Source organism: Odocoileus virginianus, chromosome 1 (genome assembly GCF_023699985.2).
Source record: "Odocoileus virginianus isolate 20LAN1187 ecotype Illinois chromosome 1, Ovbor_1.2, whole genome shotgun sequence".
NCBI classification, from domain to species: Eukaryota; Metazoa; Chordata; class Mammalia; order Artiodactyla; family Cervidae; genus Odocoileus; species Odocoileus virginianus.
The window spans coordinates 46,292,291-46,308,591 of record NC_069674.1 but is presented as its reverse complement, the minus strand read 5'-3'; the positions used below and the strand labels follow the sequence as shown (position 1 = coordinate 46,308,591).

The 16,301-nt window shown below is 39.4% G+C and overlaps 2 long non-coding RNA genes across 3 annotated transcripts in view; both read right to left on the bottom strand.

Annotated features, from left to right (window-relative positions):
• LOC110132266 (uncharacterized) overlaps nucleotides 1–16,301 on the bottom strand; it is a 314,824-nt gene that overhangs the window by 103,036 nt on the left and 195,487 nt on the right. The window contains exon 3 of one of the 2 annotated variants that reach the window (XR_011487725.1): nucleotides 1,008–1,074. The exons of the other annotated variant lie outside the window; for it this stretch is intronic. This is a non-coding gene — a long non-coding RNA (uncharacterized lncRNA). The remainder of the gene's footprint in view (nucleotides 1–1,007; nucleotides 1,075–16,301) is intronic. 2 annotated transcript variants of the gene reach the window in all.
• Nucleotides 3,549–10,708, bottom strand: LOC139035163 (uncharacterized). Its single transcript, XR_011487729.1, has 3 exons — nucleotides 10,546–10,708; nucleotides 6,720–6,817; nucleotides 3,549–6,351 (listed from the first exon to the last, which is right to left on the bottom strand). It is a non-coding gene; the product is annotated as an uncharacterized lncRNA (long non-coding RNA).

Here is a 16,301-nt window from a genome sequence, read left to right as displayed (position 1 = left end):
TGCTAGCAATTTGATCTCTGGTTCCTCTGCGTTTTTAAATCCAAAGTGTGTATTACACTTCAATAGAATTAAAAGAGAAAAAGGAAATTAGCCTAAATATCTTATTTTTGCTCATTTCCATATATATATATATATATATATATATATATACACAAACATACATATACGTATATATATACACACACCACTGGGAAAATTGAATAGTCATTTGCCTTAAATAATCTCGTCAAAAGAGTCTCTGAGGGAATTTTTCCCATATGTAGGTAGCTGGGCAGGTGCCCTGGATTTGAGTGGAGGTCTTGCTGCTAGATAATTTTGCGTGATGACTTGATCTCTATCTCTCAGTTTACTTCTCTGAAAAACTGGGGATGGCTGATTCCTACATTGCAGGGTAGGATTAAATGATCACTTTATATAAAGACTTGGAAGTGGAGATAATCTTGCCTTCTTTGATGCTAAAGTGGTGAGGGCTACTAGGGTGTCCCAGCAGGTGCAGGAGAAGAAGCACTGGGCTTCATGGCTAGTGACCAGGATTCTGCTCCGTAAACAAAGTACAGATATTTAAAAGCCATTTCATTTGCAGGGTCTAGGTGTGTTCCTTCTTCAGGTAAAAAGCTCTTTCCTTTACCACAAGCTGTATGACCAGATCCAAGATCAACCAGATGGACACAAATGAATCCACCGACTTCTCTTTGTTCAGAAGGTGCAGCTGGAGTGAGTTGTGTTCCAGAATTCAAATGCTAAGGTGGAAGTGAATGGATCTATCACATTTCTCAGCATCTGTGACAAAGACTGAATTCCAAGGAGAAGTAAATGAGGGAAGGAAGAAGTTGAATTTCTTGGACAATGTGACTATTACCATGTCTGCCCATTAGCTTGATGTGCTTTAAACCTGTAACATCTGAAATCTTTGTTCCCTTCTTTTGGGGCGTCCATCACACAAAGCTGGCCTGCAGGCATTTGTAAGATGCCTACTCTCTGTAGCCCTTCACTGTGTCCATCCATACCTGATGGCTTGCCCTTCACAAAAGCCCTTTCTAATTCTGCCAGCGGTCAGCTCCACTTGCTACAGTCCTGTCAAAGCAGACAAATTAAACATGTCAGGTGACATATGGAAGAAAAGAGTTACTGATTTATTGAGGAACTTTTTATGGATAGGAGTTATTTCTCTTGGCCTGGTACCTACTCTCCAGGCTTGATCGCATTTCAAGGTACTACAGTCATCTACTCAGATATTCTAGGTCCTCAGATGTTTGTGTGCACACATCTGTCTGTGTGTGTACATGTCTGAATACGGTGGGGAAGCTGCAGCAAGGTTGTTGATTGCAAAGTGAGAATGAAGGGGAAAAGTTAAGGCTCCCTCCAGTCCCCGCTTCTAATGATTTTCTGTGACACTATGGCTATCTTAGTTGAGAAAAGGACTTAGGGTCATATTGTTAATGAAAAAACTCTTTAGGTGAACAAGTTTGAAAACATTGTACTGTTTATTTGAAGAAGGACATAGAAAGCCCTATTTTTCCTTCTATTTTTGTTTGCAAATAGAATGCTATTGTGTCTATCTCTTGTATTGCTTTATAAAAAAAAGACCCAGTGGTATGGGAAGGTCAGATTTGGGGGTGATCATTCTCCCTCTAGCTTTTCAGATGTCACAGCCAGATGAAGGATAATTTAAGAAGCACGGAGCTGGGTGATGGGTCTTACAGAGCTGCCTGTCTGCTGGACCTGGAGGAAAGCTTACCCCAGCAAGGTAATTTACGACAGAAGACAATGTCAGCTCCCTGCAGGCAGCACAGCCTAAATTCTCCAAAGAATCCTGTTTTATTGGAGAGAGCTGTAAGGCTGGAGACGGGATAAGTTATAGCTTTCCAGTGGCTTTCCCCTTCCTCCTTTTCCTTGTTGTGATTGTTATTTATTATTTGTGGGTACGGATGAGAGGGTTCACTTTGCCAACTTTTGAACTCTCTAGATTCATGGCTCCAAGTTTTGAACTGTCCCTGAACCTTCCTGCCTTCGAGTTCCTATTCTCTTAGCATTCTGCAGTGTCCTATTGTGAATGGAGAAAGACTCTAAAAGGTTTATTTTAAAAGGTTTAAATATTTTCTTAAACATCAAATAGAATTAAAAAAAAAAAAGCAGCAACCTATTGTGATGAGTCAAGAATAAATGAGTCGAAAACATATGCTCCAAATTTCCCCCAGTTTATGCAGCAGGTTCATGGCTGAATTGCTATTAAGCTTTCTTGGATTCAAAGTTGATATGAAATGACATGACAAGGGATGCGCCCAAACACATTAGTTCTTTTAGTTTCTGTTGCTTTGTTCCTTATTTAATATAAAATGGGCTTTGGTTGAACTCTGGAAGCTAGAGAGAAGAGAAAAGAGCAGGAGATATTTATAAGCAATGTTTTGCCAAGTAAGAGCTCTATTAGGAAACAGGGCATTTTGGCTAAAGAATTAAATTCTTGATTTAATGGTTGTAACATTAGGAGATAGAAATACCTTTGAAGTCTCGGCTGCCTAGCTCTCCACTCTGTTGGAGCCCTTCTCATCACCTTCACGCCTACAGCTCACTTGGCGCATCCTCCTAAGCTTCAAGACCTGTCCTTAAGAACCCTGAGAGGTTATTTGGGTCTAGTACTTTCTGTGGCCAATTGCCTTGAATATGCTTTACTGAAAGTGAGCCTTGGGGGTATGTGGTGGTAGCTCTGCAAAGGTAGCTGGGGATGAAACAGAGGAAATACTAAGACCTTCTGCTCTTCCCTGTGGTCCCTGTGATCAGGGGTGTCCAATGCTGTTTCGACCTCAGAAGACCTGTGTGGGGACAGGGCAGGCTACTGGGAGTCAGAGGGCGTGGTACGTGGCTGAAGTTTAGGGACCATTTGCCAAATGAATGTCCTGGCACCGGGCAGCAAAGGCATATCTGATGCCTACAGGACGATACCCTGTAATGTGTGTTTGGGTCAGAGTAACCATGAGCCCACAAACCAGACAGAGCCACGCAAAGAATGTTTACTTTTGCCGTAACATTCCCCCATACATGCTTGGGAAAACTAACTCACCATGTGCTATGGGTCTGTCCTGTTTCCCCACCTGACAAAAAAAACTGGGCTCGCCATTTGCCACCCACTTTGTGGGGTGGATGTGGGGTGGGTGTGAGAAATCCTACAGAGAGCTTAGGGATCACTGGCTGAAAGTCAAGTACCCATACGAAGTACCAAGCACCACTTTTTAGCATTAGAGACAGATGCTCAGAGGGAGAAGTAGGCACATTTTGCCACCAGTTCAAAACATGCCTTCGACTCCTGCCCAGAGAGTAAAACATGGTTATTAAAAGTTGAGATGACAGAAAGTGCTGAAGAGAAGCTGCCAGGAAAACCCCTTTGCCCAGTCCTTGCCCCAGGGTCCCACTGCCAGTGGGGGATTATCTAAAGTGGGTGTCCTTAGAGAAAGCAGGAATTCTCTTCCACCACAGACTGTTGAAACCTTCCCGTTTCACTGTTTTAAAAGCTGCAGAGAATTAAAAATAGAAGCTTTTTGGAGGGAGGAGAGGGTCCTTTGGGGGCACTCTGTTTGCTTTGGTTTCTATCTCCCTCCCTGGAATGCAGTAAAAACCTGGGGAAGTCAGCACTCAGAGAGGAGGCCTTTGCAGAGAAATGAAACCCCCTCACGCCAAAGTGAAGGGTGAGGAACTCTTCTGGGTTCTGGTTTTATAATCATTTCTGTTTATAGTAGGAAAGAAATAGCCCCCTTCTTGAATTCAGCACATGTAGTCTTTTCTTAACGGTTCCCCTCCTTATACAAACATGATCAGGCCTAGTCCTTCAATAGGTTATTATTTAGCAGCTAATGTTAAATACAGATGAAACTTGCCAGTTGAATGAGATGACTGTCCCCCAGGTGTAAGAGTGCCATTCATACACAGGAAGTGACGACTGTAAATGGTGGCCGTCGGAGTCAAAATAGCTGGGCAACCGAAAAGTTTGCATATTCTTCTTAAAGTTGAAAAAAAAATGGCATGAGGGGAGGACTGTTTTGGGAGCCACAAGTCCCTGGAGCACTGATTTTGGTCCCTGGGATCCTAAGAAAATGAGGAGGGAGGAAAGATGTTGGAGCTCAGGACAGTCTTTAGCTATCCTTTCTCTCTCCACCCGCCCCCCACCCCTCCAACACACACACATTTACACACAGCTCTGTGGCTTATTCTCCTGGCTCAGACTATATAAAATGCCAGAATACAGTAAGTGCTGTTCTGGAATTATCTGAAATAAAGTTTTTACTGGGGATCCTAACGTGTTGTCTGGCCCTGAAACTTTCACCCCTTTTTTCAGAAATCCCTGTGAGGAGAAGAGCCCACAAACAGAAGCAAATAAATAGATAGAGACTCTGAACACGCTGGCCTAAAGAGGGAGGGACCCGGGGTCCTCCTGCTCTGCGGCGGAGCCGAGTTCCCGGCTACCTCCCTCTTCCTCACCCCTGTCCGGCTCTGGTGTGTGGAGCTGCACCCGGGAGGCTGCTCTGGCGGCGACCCTGCTCTGCACGGGTCTCTCTCCCTCCTAGAGGCAGGACTCCGCACTGGATTTACCTGTGCCCAGTTGAGACCTGTGCAATACGTAAGACACTGAGTGGGCGCACTTTAGTTACTTCCTTGCTAAGAAGAAAAATTTCTCTTTTCTTTCTGCAGTGAAAGAGAGACTATGAGAAAAGTCCCTCCTCTCTTTACCTCAGAAGGATGATGCGGAAATGGAAAAGCTGATGTTTTCGACAGGCACTGCCATGCTCGGGTGACAGGCGAGGCGACGTTCCGCTCGTTATCGGGGTTCCCGCGGGCCCCTGTGTGCTCATCACTCTGGCTCTCTCACGTCACAGGGGTCCGTATGGCCTCCCCGGGAGAAGACAGTGGTGCACGCTGCTGATGAGAAAGTTCACGGGGCCACACTAGACAAACATTTCAAACTGTGCTTCTCCTGGGCACTGATCATGCTTCATTCCCACGTGAGGAAACCCAGTAACCCAGCGACCTTGAAAAGAGCAGTATGGGCATGGAAGGGTTGGGACAGACCTAAACATTTTAATTAATATTTCAAGAAATGCAAAACTTGGATAGCTCACGAATATTTGATTTATATAGCCTTGTGCTGTCTGGTAGCCATGGGTCACATGTGGCCAGTAAAACATCTGAAATGTGGTTATTCTGAATTAAGATGTGCTGGAATTGCAAAACATACACTGGCTTTTGAAAACTTAGCATGAAAAAGAGGATAAAAAATACCTTATTAATATTTCTTTCTTATGAGTACATGTTGAAATGATATTTTTCTATGTTTGCTTAATTATTTTATTAAAATTAATTATAACTGATTTTTTAAAAATGAAGTATGGGGTGGTCATCCCCCTACAGTGGTTTCCAGAAAATTAAAAATGCCATATATGGCTGCATTTGTGGTTTATGTTATATTTTTATTGGACAACCCTAGTATAGACTTAGAGACAGTGTGGGAACTGCTATCTGGAATTCAGTATTTAGGGATATGAGTGACCTGAAAGGACTGTTGCTAAAATGTTGGGACAAATTGTGAAACACTTTAAACAGATAAAAGAGCAGTTACTGGGTGTCCCATCTAATGTAATCTTGTTGTTACATTCACTCTTCACTGTTTTTAAGCTTCTTTATAATTCTGCAATTTGTAGAAAGCTGATAATAATGAAAATGATTCTTACCTGTTAAAAAGCAAACTAATTTGGTCTGATGAAATGCAATTGATTATTGCCATATGCTTAGAGCCCTTAGCATTTCTGTGCAAATTCATCTCAGCATTCCTTGTAGTCCATATATGTGTGGTTCCTTGAATTATTTGACCCTATGGTAATATCCTACTTGTTGTCTCACTGATTAATGAGTTAAAGATCATCGGCATGAGTTCATTGTATATTTTTGTGAGAGTTATTGTATTATTGTTTTGAACAATACTAGAAAATTTAGGAGTTAATGGTGGTCAAAAATTAACTACTCTGTCCTTCTCTCCTACCTTCAACCCCTAGCTACACCTATGGTCCCAGTGGTGGAAGTACTTCTGAAAACCTGAGACAGGGTAGAAAATGCATTTTTCTATAGAAAGTATTTTACCTGACAGTTTGCCACTTAAGCTCTACTCACATATAGACGAAGCTAAATCATGGGTTATGTTGAATTTTGTGAACGAGACAGAAAATCTTTCTACCTGGTGGAGTATTTGATTCTAAGAGAAGATGTGTTGAGTTCCAATAATGAAGCAGAAATCTAGGATGTAATTCATTCACAAGGCATACACTGTGGATGTAGGCCTCCATGGTGGGTCAGCGGTGAAGAATCCGCCTGCAATGCAGGAAACATAATGAGACACGGGTTCAATCCCTGGGTCAGGAAGATCCCCTGGAGGAGGACATGGCAACCACTCCAGTATTATTGTCTGGAGAATCCCATGGACAGAGGAGCCTGGCGGGCTTCAGTCCATGGGGTCGCAAAGAGTCAGACAGGAATGAAGTGATAGTACACATGCAGACATGCACACACATAGATATTGATCAGGCACCCACTTGCACAAAGTCCTCAAGTTTAACAGAAAAAATATTGAAAAGAAAGTGAGTTGTTATAGATCTTTGTTGCCACTCCCCTGGTTTTTTTCTTTTATGTTTTATAAATGTTAAGAAAAAAAAAAAAAAACAGCCTCATTCCTATTTTACCTTGCTGTCATTTTCTAAAAAGAACTGGCTTCCTTCAAAATAATGTGTGACGAGATGGGCCAGACACATCTGTATTTCTTTCATATTTCCATCTGTTACTGTGAATAGAATGAATTTGAACAAATATAAGCAAATTAAAAATGTAAAATAGGCGATTCATGCACTCTGATTTTGTTAAGAACTTGGAAATACTTCACTTAAGATATGTTTTGTTTCTTTTCTTTACTATTTTCTTAAAGAAGTCAGCTTTTATTAGCAGAAAGATCATTAAATTTTGTGAGTATTGGCCTCCAGCATTTAAGTTTTTACAGAACATGTGAAAGTTTACCAGTCTTTCACCAGCAGGGACATATGATTTTTATACATCTATAATTTTGAAAATTAAACATTTACTCTACAAATGCAGAACAGTTCACTTATAAATTTTATATTTTGTGGGCTATTTTTTTAGTATAAAGCAGCCACCTTGAAGAATCCATTGAAAGTACAAGTATACCACATACAATATTCTCACCTATATAATCTGCCCATATGTAATTATTTTCATTTTTGGTTCTTTGGGAATATAACACGAGACAGCTTTAATAAAGCCCTGGACCCAGGTATTTTAATATCACAGTTTACTTCATGGTGTTATCAAGGAAAATAAAACATATGCCTTTTTATAATTTTCAGTTGTATGAAATTAATTTTTGAATTTTAACTATTATATTTTTATATTAAGAAAACTTCATATTTAAATCTTTCTATTAAGAAAAATTTTTGACAACTGTTAACAAAGAAGAGTATGAATTTATGCAACTATTTGTGTATTAGGATAACACTGCTTCAGAAAATGGATTTAATTAAATAATTTTTGATGAAAGATCTTTATGTATTTTTCATGTATTTTATAAAAGACTTGTGATATATCTTAATTGTCAATAAAATGGGGAAGGAACACTGCCACATTGAATCTTCTATCATTTATTCAAAAATAATAGAATATTATAATTTAAAGATAAAACCAAGGTTTTATTTGTATGGAAAATGTGTTTCTCATAGAAGAACTTTAGTCTTGACCCATTTTCTATAAAAAGGAGTTATTATATATATACTTTGGCTTTTTTATACAGCAATTTCCTAATTGGTATTTTCTCTTAAGTTGATTTTACTTGTTTCTTCTCTAAGAAAAAGTGTGTTACAGTGGTGATTAACAGTTATTGCAAAGATACAGATTCTTTCTGGAAAGAAAAGAGTTGAGGAATCTTTTCCAGTAAATAGTTTTATTTTTTAACCTGACAATACTTGAAAGTTTAATAAAAATATGAGGTTTTTATCATCTACTATCTATTCAGGACTAACAACATTTGGAAACAAAAAATTACTATTTATGGCATATACTATATTATTTATCAATACTATTAATCATATAAATAATATCACATCCTGTATATGACATATGGTTTCCTATGTCAAGAGATTCTCCATTGTTAATATGTCCATTATTCATGTGAAAAATAGTTAAGAAAGGGGTGAATTCAGAAAGCACAAAAATACTTCAGATACTTGTAATTTGGAGTCCAGAAAATCCATTAAATGCCTGGAACTGTTAGACAAAATTTTTGTGTTTATTATTATCTTGGAAGAGGAAATCTTTGTCAGAATACTTTAGAAATACTTTTGACCATCTCCCTTCAGAAAAGGTCCAAAATTCATAGCTTGTAGGATTGCTAAGGCTAACACTATAACATCTAGATGAAGATTTTAAAGAACATCTGATTGTTTTGCCCATGTGATGCCCATTCAATTAAAAAAATATATGATTTTCACAATTTTGGCAGTATCACTTTAAGGAGACATGGTTCTTTAAATAACAGACCACTTTTCTCCATCTTTCTCTTGAGTATCATACCTTCTCGTCTCCTGTCCCACAGTTTCTTTACCTTCTCCCCTGAATTAACCAAAGAAAACCTCATCGTACTCCTGATTTACAGAGGCATAGATAATTCCAACTTAACAAGTAGGAATGCAGTCCTGTGATCCATTTAAGAATGTGATCAATATATGGTCATACAATTGGAGAAGGAAATGGCAACCCACTCCAGTGTTCTTGCCTGGAGAATCCCAGGGACGGGGGAGCCTGGTGGCCTGCCATCTGTGGGGTCGCACAGAGTCGGACACGACTGAAGCAACTTACCAGCAGCATGGTCATACAATGGTTATATGTCTGGAATAAGTTATTAAAGGAATATTGTGCTATCTATAAAGGGTTTTTATTAATTTAGAAACTCAGGACTCTAGTATTTCTATAAATGATATGAGCAAGAAAGTGATGAATCATTTACAGTCAACCATGATGGAAATGATATTGTCAAAGCCTATTTTTTCCAGTACCATTCCAAAAGTTTATCCACAATTGATTCAAAGTTTTCATTCTTTAAAGATTTTCCCATAACCTGAAATAATTTAACCTGCAGGGAATCAGAAGTTGAAGGAAATTGCAAAGCAACCTCTGAATAATGAATATCTTGCCAGGAAAATGTGTGTGTTCTCCAAGGAAAGGGTGTTGGAAGAGATATGAGATGGCAGGAGGATCTTCTCTGACACAATTTTGAGTTTTCTACAGGAATATTTCCCTGTCTGTGAAGCATATAGAACTATGCTCAAGAACTGAGGAAGTTTTGGAGACATAATCAGAAAGAGAAATGCAGATAAGGAAGTTATTCAAACCAGGTCACTTCTCATCTTGATATTTTCAGAATTCCCCCCTGCATCCCACACTAGTGACAATCTATACAAAAGGCAAAACTTTCCAGATGGTTTGGTGAATTTAATATTTTTTTCTCTATAAATAATAAAAAAAAACTTTCAATTAGGGCTTTTCCAATTGAAAAAGTATACATGTAACATTTCATTTTCACAATGATCTTTTAAAGTTGCTATAATAATAATATTATTATGCTGACTTTTATATATAAAATACTGATGCTCAGACTCTTTTAAATCATCTGATAATAAGCAGAGTGGAAATTTTTAAAGCCAAACTGCTGCTGCTGCTAAGTCACATTAGCTGTGTCCGACTCTGCAACCCCATAGATGGCAGCCCACCAGGCTCCTGTCCCTGGGATTCTCCAGGCAAGAACACTGGAGTGGGTTGCCATTTCCTTCACCAGTGCATGAAAATGAAAAGTGAAAGTGAAGACGCTCAGTCGTGTCTGACTCTTTGTGACCCCATGGACTGTAGCCCACCAGGCTCCTCCATCCATGGGACTTCCTAGGCAAGAGTACTGGAGTGGGTTGCCGTTGTCTTTTCCGAAAGCCAAACTATCAAACCTCAAATTCCCTGCTTTTCCCCCTCCTTTCAGAATAACAGTGAGATAGAATATGATATGCATCTTTTAATAAATTGTATTTGCTTTTTTTGTTAGGAGCTTGGAGGGATATAATATGTCATTTTGTGGATTCTTCTAAATCCTTTGTTTAAAGAATCTAAAGTACTTTGGACTAACATACAATAGGCATACCATTTAGAAATATTTAAGAGAAGAGGAAATACAATTCTTTACTATGAAAATGAACTCACACTATCAGGCCAGGGGTTGGTACCAAACAAAATATTTTGATTGCTCCATATGTTGTTGGTGCTTCTAAAGGTTGGTGATTGGAAGAAGTGGCACCAGCCTAGATGGATCTGTGAATCTATGCCAGATCTCCAGGGTATATGAAAGGGCCTTTTCTCCTTCTGTCACTTCCTCATACACTCAGGTGTATGAGAAGGTATATGTGGAGGTGTATGAGAGGTTACCCGGGCCATTAATATTTGGTTTGTAATGTGGACACTAACCATTCTTATTTTACAGATGGAAGCAGATAAGCAAAGAGTTGTTGTCAGACATCTACAGCAAAGCAAGGGATCTGTGATGATCTTCCCATGGTGCTGTGCACTTGCTTCTGATGGCTTTGCAAGAGTACTTCTCAGCTAAACTCAAAGATGAACATCAGAAAGAGGAACCTTAAAAAAAATAAATAAATAAAAAGAGGAACCTTTGCGGCCATTTTGTCTCAAGGACTGGGCTGCCTTTCAAACATAGAATGGCTTCTCACTAATATGGGATTAGTTTTCAATAACAGATGGATCTCTAAGTGAAAAGAGACCTCTTTGTTTGTCTGGTGTCATGTGGCCCTCTGCAAATTTACATGTGGTTCTGATTGTCATGAAAGGACCACATGACATTAATGCAATTTCCCCTTGAATGTGCCACCTTGCTATCAGCCCTGATGTTCAGGCATCCATGGTTAAGATGCAGACTTCCATCAGACCAGCATGAATGCCACAGAGCTTTGTGGAGATCTGCCAAAACCACAGGCCAGCATTTGGGAGAGGGGAAGGATGATGTGATTTCAATTTCATACCATCTGTCCCCAGATTTCTTTCACTACCAGGCTGGTCACTGACTTTGGAGAAGAGTCAAAATGCCAGGGCTCTGGACTGCTCTGCATAAGTTGAAAGGAGCCAGCAGTCCTGTGAACCCCACGGCTGGTTCTTGCCATGGGGAAGTGGACCGAGACTGCTGGCTTCCATTAAGAGAAGTATTGAAAGGCCTAATGAAAGCGGTGTTAAGTCTTCAGGAGCTGACTTCGTGTCTTAGTGGCTGGGAAAGAGATGTCAGCTTGCTTTGTGGGCAAGAGAGAAAACACAGGCAACCAAGGGAAAGGGAGAAGAGATGCTAGCATTCTCAACAGGGGGCATTTTTTTTTTAAAAAAAACCAATTGTATGCATTTATTTTGGCTGCGCTGGCTCTTTGTTGCTTCACTGGCTCTCTCTGGTTGTGGTGAGCAAGGGCTCCTCTTTGTTGTGGTGTGTAGGCTTCTCACTGCCGCGGCTTCTCATTGCAGAGCACGGGCTCGAGGGCATCGGGGCTTCAGTAGTTGCAGCTCACAGGTTCAAGAGCTTAGGTTCGGTAGCTGCGGTACACAGGCTTAGTTGCCCCAGGGCATGTGGAATTTTCCTGGACCAGGGATCAAATCCATGACGCTTGCATTCTTAACCAGGCAGATTCTTAGCCACTGGAAACACCAGGGAAGTCCGGCATTCTTTATTTTGGGGTTAATAAAGCCTCACCTGCTATTGTCAAACTGTAACCATCTTCCAACCTCTTTCTCCAGGAAGATCTCACCATTCCAATAAGAACATGATCCATAAAGCAAAAACAGGGGAAAAGGCTTTTTTTGGCCAATGAGTCAGAGATTTTTTTTTTTTAAATGGTGGATTATTTTACACAAACTCTTGAGTTCTTATTTCCTTTGTTCCCAGGCAATCTGGATTAATTGATACAATAAAGGTGTGGAAGCCCTAAGATGTTGGTTCAATTCCCATCTCTGACACAAAGAAGGTAAATGACTTGCAAGAGAATTTGTAGGATAATCAACAACAATTTTCCTATCTGCAAAGGTTGGGGTGCCACTAGAACACTGTATGACATTTAAAAATTTTGTTCCAAATGCTAATTATTCACCAGTTAGCATTCCAGATCATGTCTCTTGACACCAGTAAGTTGCCTGCTAACAGGATGATGATATTGGTTTAACTTTTACAAATGAGTTTCAGAAATATACCTTTTTATAAAGTCATCAGAGAAACAGAATGTTGGATGCAGGAAAAAAACCTTCTGCCAGAATCATGATGTCAAATCCTGACACTTGACAATGAGGAAACCAAGGCCCAGAGAGGTTAATGACTTGGCTAAGGCCGCAGAGAGGGTTAGTGACAAGCCAGGACGAGAATGCTGGCTTTACCTTTGATCAGTATCACAATTCAGAAGCCATGGTGCCTTTTTTTTTTTTTTTTTTTTGCCATGGTGCTTTTTGTATGCCTGGTTTCTGTGACGATTCCTGGGGAAAGGATTTCTCATGACATGGGCTTTTCATGGTTTGAGATGGGTGATTTGGGGGCAAGGTGTAAGGGCACTTTTTGGTACAGCTGCTTCTCCACTGTGTTCAACACTGACTCCCCGAAGACAGAATTGCCAGCATCTCCATCAGTCGCAGGAGTCTTAGAAGGTATGAAATAAACACAGCTTGACAACTCTGTTCCCGTGTTATGACCTGTTCACCTCCCTGCCACTTCCAACTTGACTTCTATCTGAGTGGCCTCCATGTTATTTAAGTCAGCAGTGCTTTCCGAAATCAGGCAATGTGTGCTGAGGCTGCCAGGAGATAGGACTGTGCAGCTGGTGTGTGGATCAAGCTCTTTAAAACTCCAGGTTTTGACTGGTACTGAAGGAGCTGAGGTCGCTCTGAAGGTTACCTGTAGTCCCCAAACTTCCAAGTGTTCTCATCCTTATTCTTAATCACTTTATGTCTTGGAATCACTATGATTCTCACTCTAATAAATATTATTTCCTGAACCACTCAGAAACCTACTTCATTCTGGAATGTTCCAACTGACAGCTTTAACAAATTCATGGATAACCCCTTTAAAAAAAGTGAATCCAAATTACATTTTACAGTGAATGACACTAACAATTCTACATCAAATTCATTCAAAAATGCCTGTTTGTACACAAATGTTTACAGTTACATTTTCTTGACAGCTACAAAGTGGAAGCAACCTAATGAATGTCTGTCAACTGATGACTGAGTGAACAAAATGCGGTATATCTATATGGTGGAATATTAGTCAGCAATAAAAACACAGTACTGATCCATGCTGAAATGTGGATGAACTTTGAAAAGTTCATGCCAAGTGAGAGAAGTCAGACAAGGAAGATCACCTATTGCATAATTCCATTTATACGAAATGTCCTGAAAAGGCAAATGTATAGAAACAGAAAGTAGATTTGTGACTGCTAAGGGTTGGAAGTGGGAATGTGGAGAGACACAGGAATGGAGAGTGGGTCCAGGGCTTCTTTTTGGGTTATGGGATTATTTTCAAAGTAGGCTGCGGTGATGATGGCACAACTTTGTATATTTATTGAAATCCTTGAATTATGTGCTTCAAATAAGTGAACTTTATGGTATGGAAATTATACCTCAGTAAAGCTGTTAAACAAGCATGCAACAGATGCCCCAGCTCTTAGCATGGAAGACATTTTTGGGATATAACAATGTCTGGTGTGGTTGGACCCCTAAACTGATTCAGTGTTAGGGTTTCCCAAACACAGCCACTCCTCATGGAGAACCAGTCACCTTCAAATCAGAGTAGGGGCCCTTGACATGATGCAACAATTTACAAAATCAACTGGCTGCCCTTGTGAGGTGAAGTCTGACAAAAGCCTCAGTTCAGAGACAAATGAATTCAAAGGGAAAAACTCATGACAGTGGCAGCAATTTAGATCTGCAATTAAGACACTTAAAGTGTTTAGGGTTGACAACGAGTTAAAGTAAATGTTGATTCGGTTGTAAAGTTTTCACAGCCATAACTATGCAGAAGGGTCTTGCACAACTACAGGGTTTTATTTATTTATCCATTGTTATTGTCCTTAAAATATTCTTTTTCTTTTAAGAAAATTTCCAACCAGCACTGGGACTCTTAGCAGGGGAGACTGGAAACAGGTCTGAATAATGCATTGAAGATAATTTCAAAAAATCACCCTTTAACGAGTACCATATTCCCTCCAATTTTCCCTTATATATGATTCACCATTTTGCAAATACTGATATATAAAGAATGCATTGAATGTGGCAAAAGTTGAAGATAGCCCCTGTGGATAAGACTTAATGGACACCATCCTGAAATAATACATACAGCTCAGGCTCCAGACATGTGTCTTCAATTTAAAATAATTCAGCAATCATGTTCAACCAGAACCTGATTACACAAAATGGGACTTTTTAACTCCCAGACTTGGATCAAATTTTGAGGCCACAGAAAAGAGGGGAGATATAATATGTGCCATGTTTATATATTCCAGATACTGTGATTAAATAATCCACACACAGGTTTAACTGTTTCTTTGAGCTTATCAAGGCACCTATTACCAGTTTCTATCTGTAAATATTTGCTTTGCCTTCATGAGAACTGTGTAAAAAGTCCTGGGCTGAGAGGCAAAGGAAGGAAGCTGAAAATCAGTCGGGCTCTTCTGTCAGAATATTATGGTTTTCCAAAGCACTGAACTGGGCTTCATTCTCCACTTTGTAACGGAGGCCCGGGAGGGAGGCGGCGGGACTGCACAGAGGCGGCTGTGATTGGGGCGGCACTGGGGAGCCTGGCCCGTTGTGTCCGCTGTGGTCTCCAGAAGATGCTCCACTCCCCTTGGACCTTCTATTTGTTTTTTTACGAAGCATAGTCATTTTACAATATTATGTGAGTTTCAGATGTATAACAAAGGGACTCATTTCTACTATATAAGAAATAAATAAGCAAGAAGAATTTACTGTATAACATCAGGAGCAATACCCTGGCTCTTGTAATAACCTACAATGGAAAATAACTTGAAAACACACACATACACACACACATATTTATATCCCTTCGGATCTTTTACTTTGTTGCCAGCGGCCTTCTTTTCCTTGTAACTATGGCCAGATTCCTTTCTCACATGTAAATTGAACCTCTGCCTGTACTGGGATTTCTGAGATGCTAAGTCCCCAGGTCCTTCTCTTTTGACAGACAGTCGAATACTTGAACTGCTACCATTATTAGGTACTTATTACTTCAAATTCCTTTGACCACAGGAAATAACGTATAAAAGTATTTGGTGAATCCCAAGGAATGGTCTCTGGTGATAAGATTGTCAGGTGAAATACAAACACCCAATTCAATTTGAAATCCAGATAAACAAATAATTTTTAGTATATGTATGCTCCACATGTTGCATATGACAATCACATACTAAACAATTACTTGTTAAACTGAAATTTAAATTTAGCCAAGTATCATGCACTTTTATTTGCTAAATAAATTATATTGTAATGAGGTCACCTCCACATCACTGAGAGAAGGGTAAAGATAGGCCAGTTCATTTTACCTTTTATTAAAGCCTCAACCCCTAGGATTTGATGGTCTAAAAACAAAGCATCACATCTAGTTTACCATCTATGGGAACTTGGATAGAATTTGTATGCTACTGTTGTGTGAAAATTGTATAAATCTTAATTATCTTGAATTGGTTCATAGTGATTTTCAGGTCTACTACGTCTTTCTACTTCTCTGTACATTCTATAAATTTTTGTGAGTTTGATATTGAAACTACAACCAAAAATCTTAATTCATCTGCTTAAAAAAATTGTAATATATAGTGGAATCTTGTTCTGTATTTTCCAAATCTCCCATTAATGTGTTATCATACTTTCATAATTTAAAAAATATTAAAAAAATAAAAATGAAGCATCATAAACCTGAGCATACTAGAAATAAAGGTTTTTGTATGCTTTGTTTTTCAATGAGATGAATATATTTAGAATGGGTGATCTTCTTTTAAAATTGGCAGTATTTCTACTTTTTCTTTAGTTTACATGTCTTACAGATATTTTATGAATTAAAAGAAAAAAGCAGGGCTGTTTTCAACACTGGCTGAGGGAGGAGTTCCTGTTATTTTAGACTCTGACTTCTGGGTCTGAACCAAGGGTGGAGGGGAAAGTGGCAGACAAACCCTGGT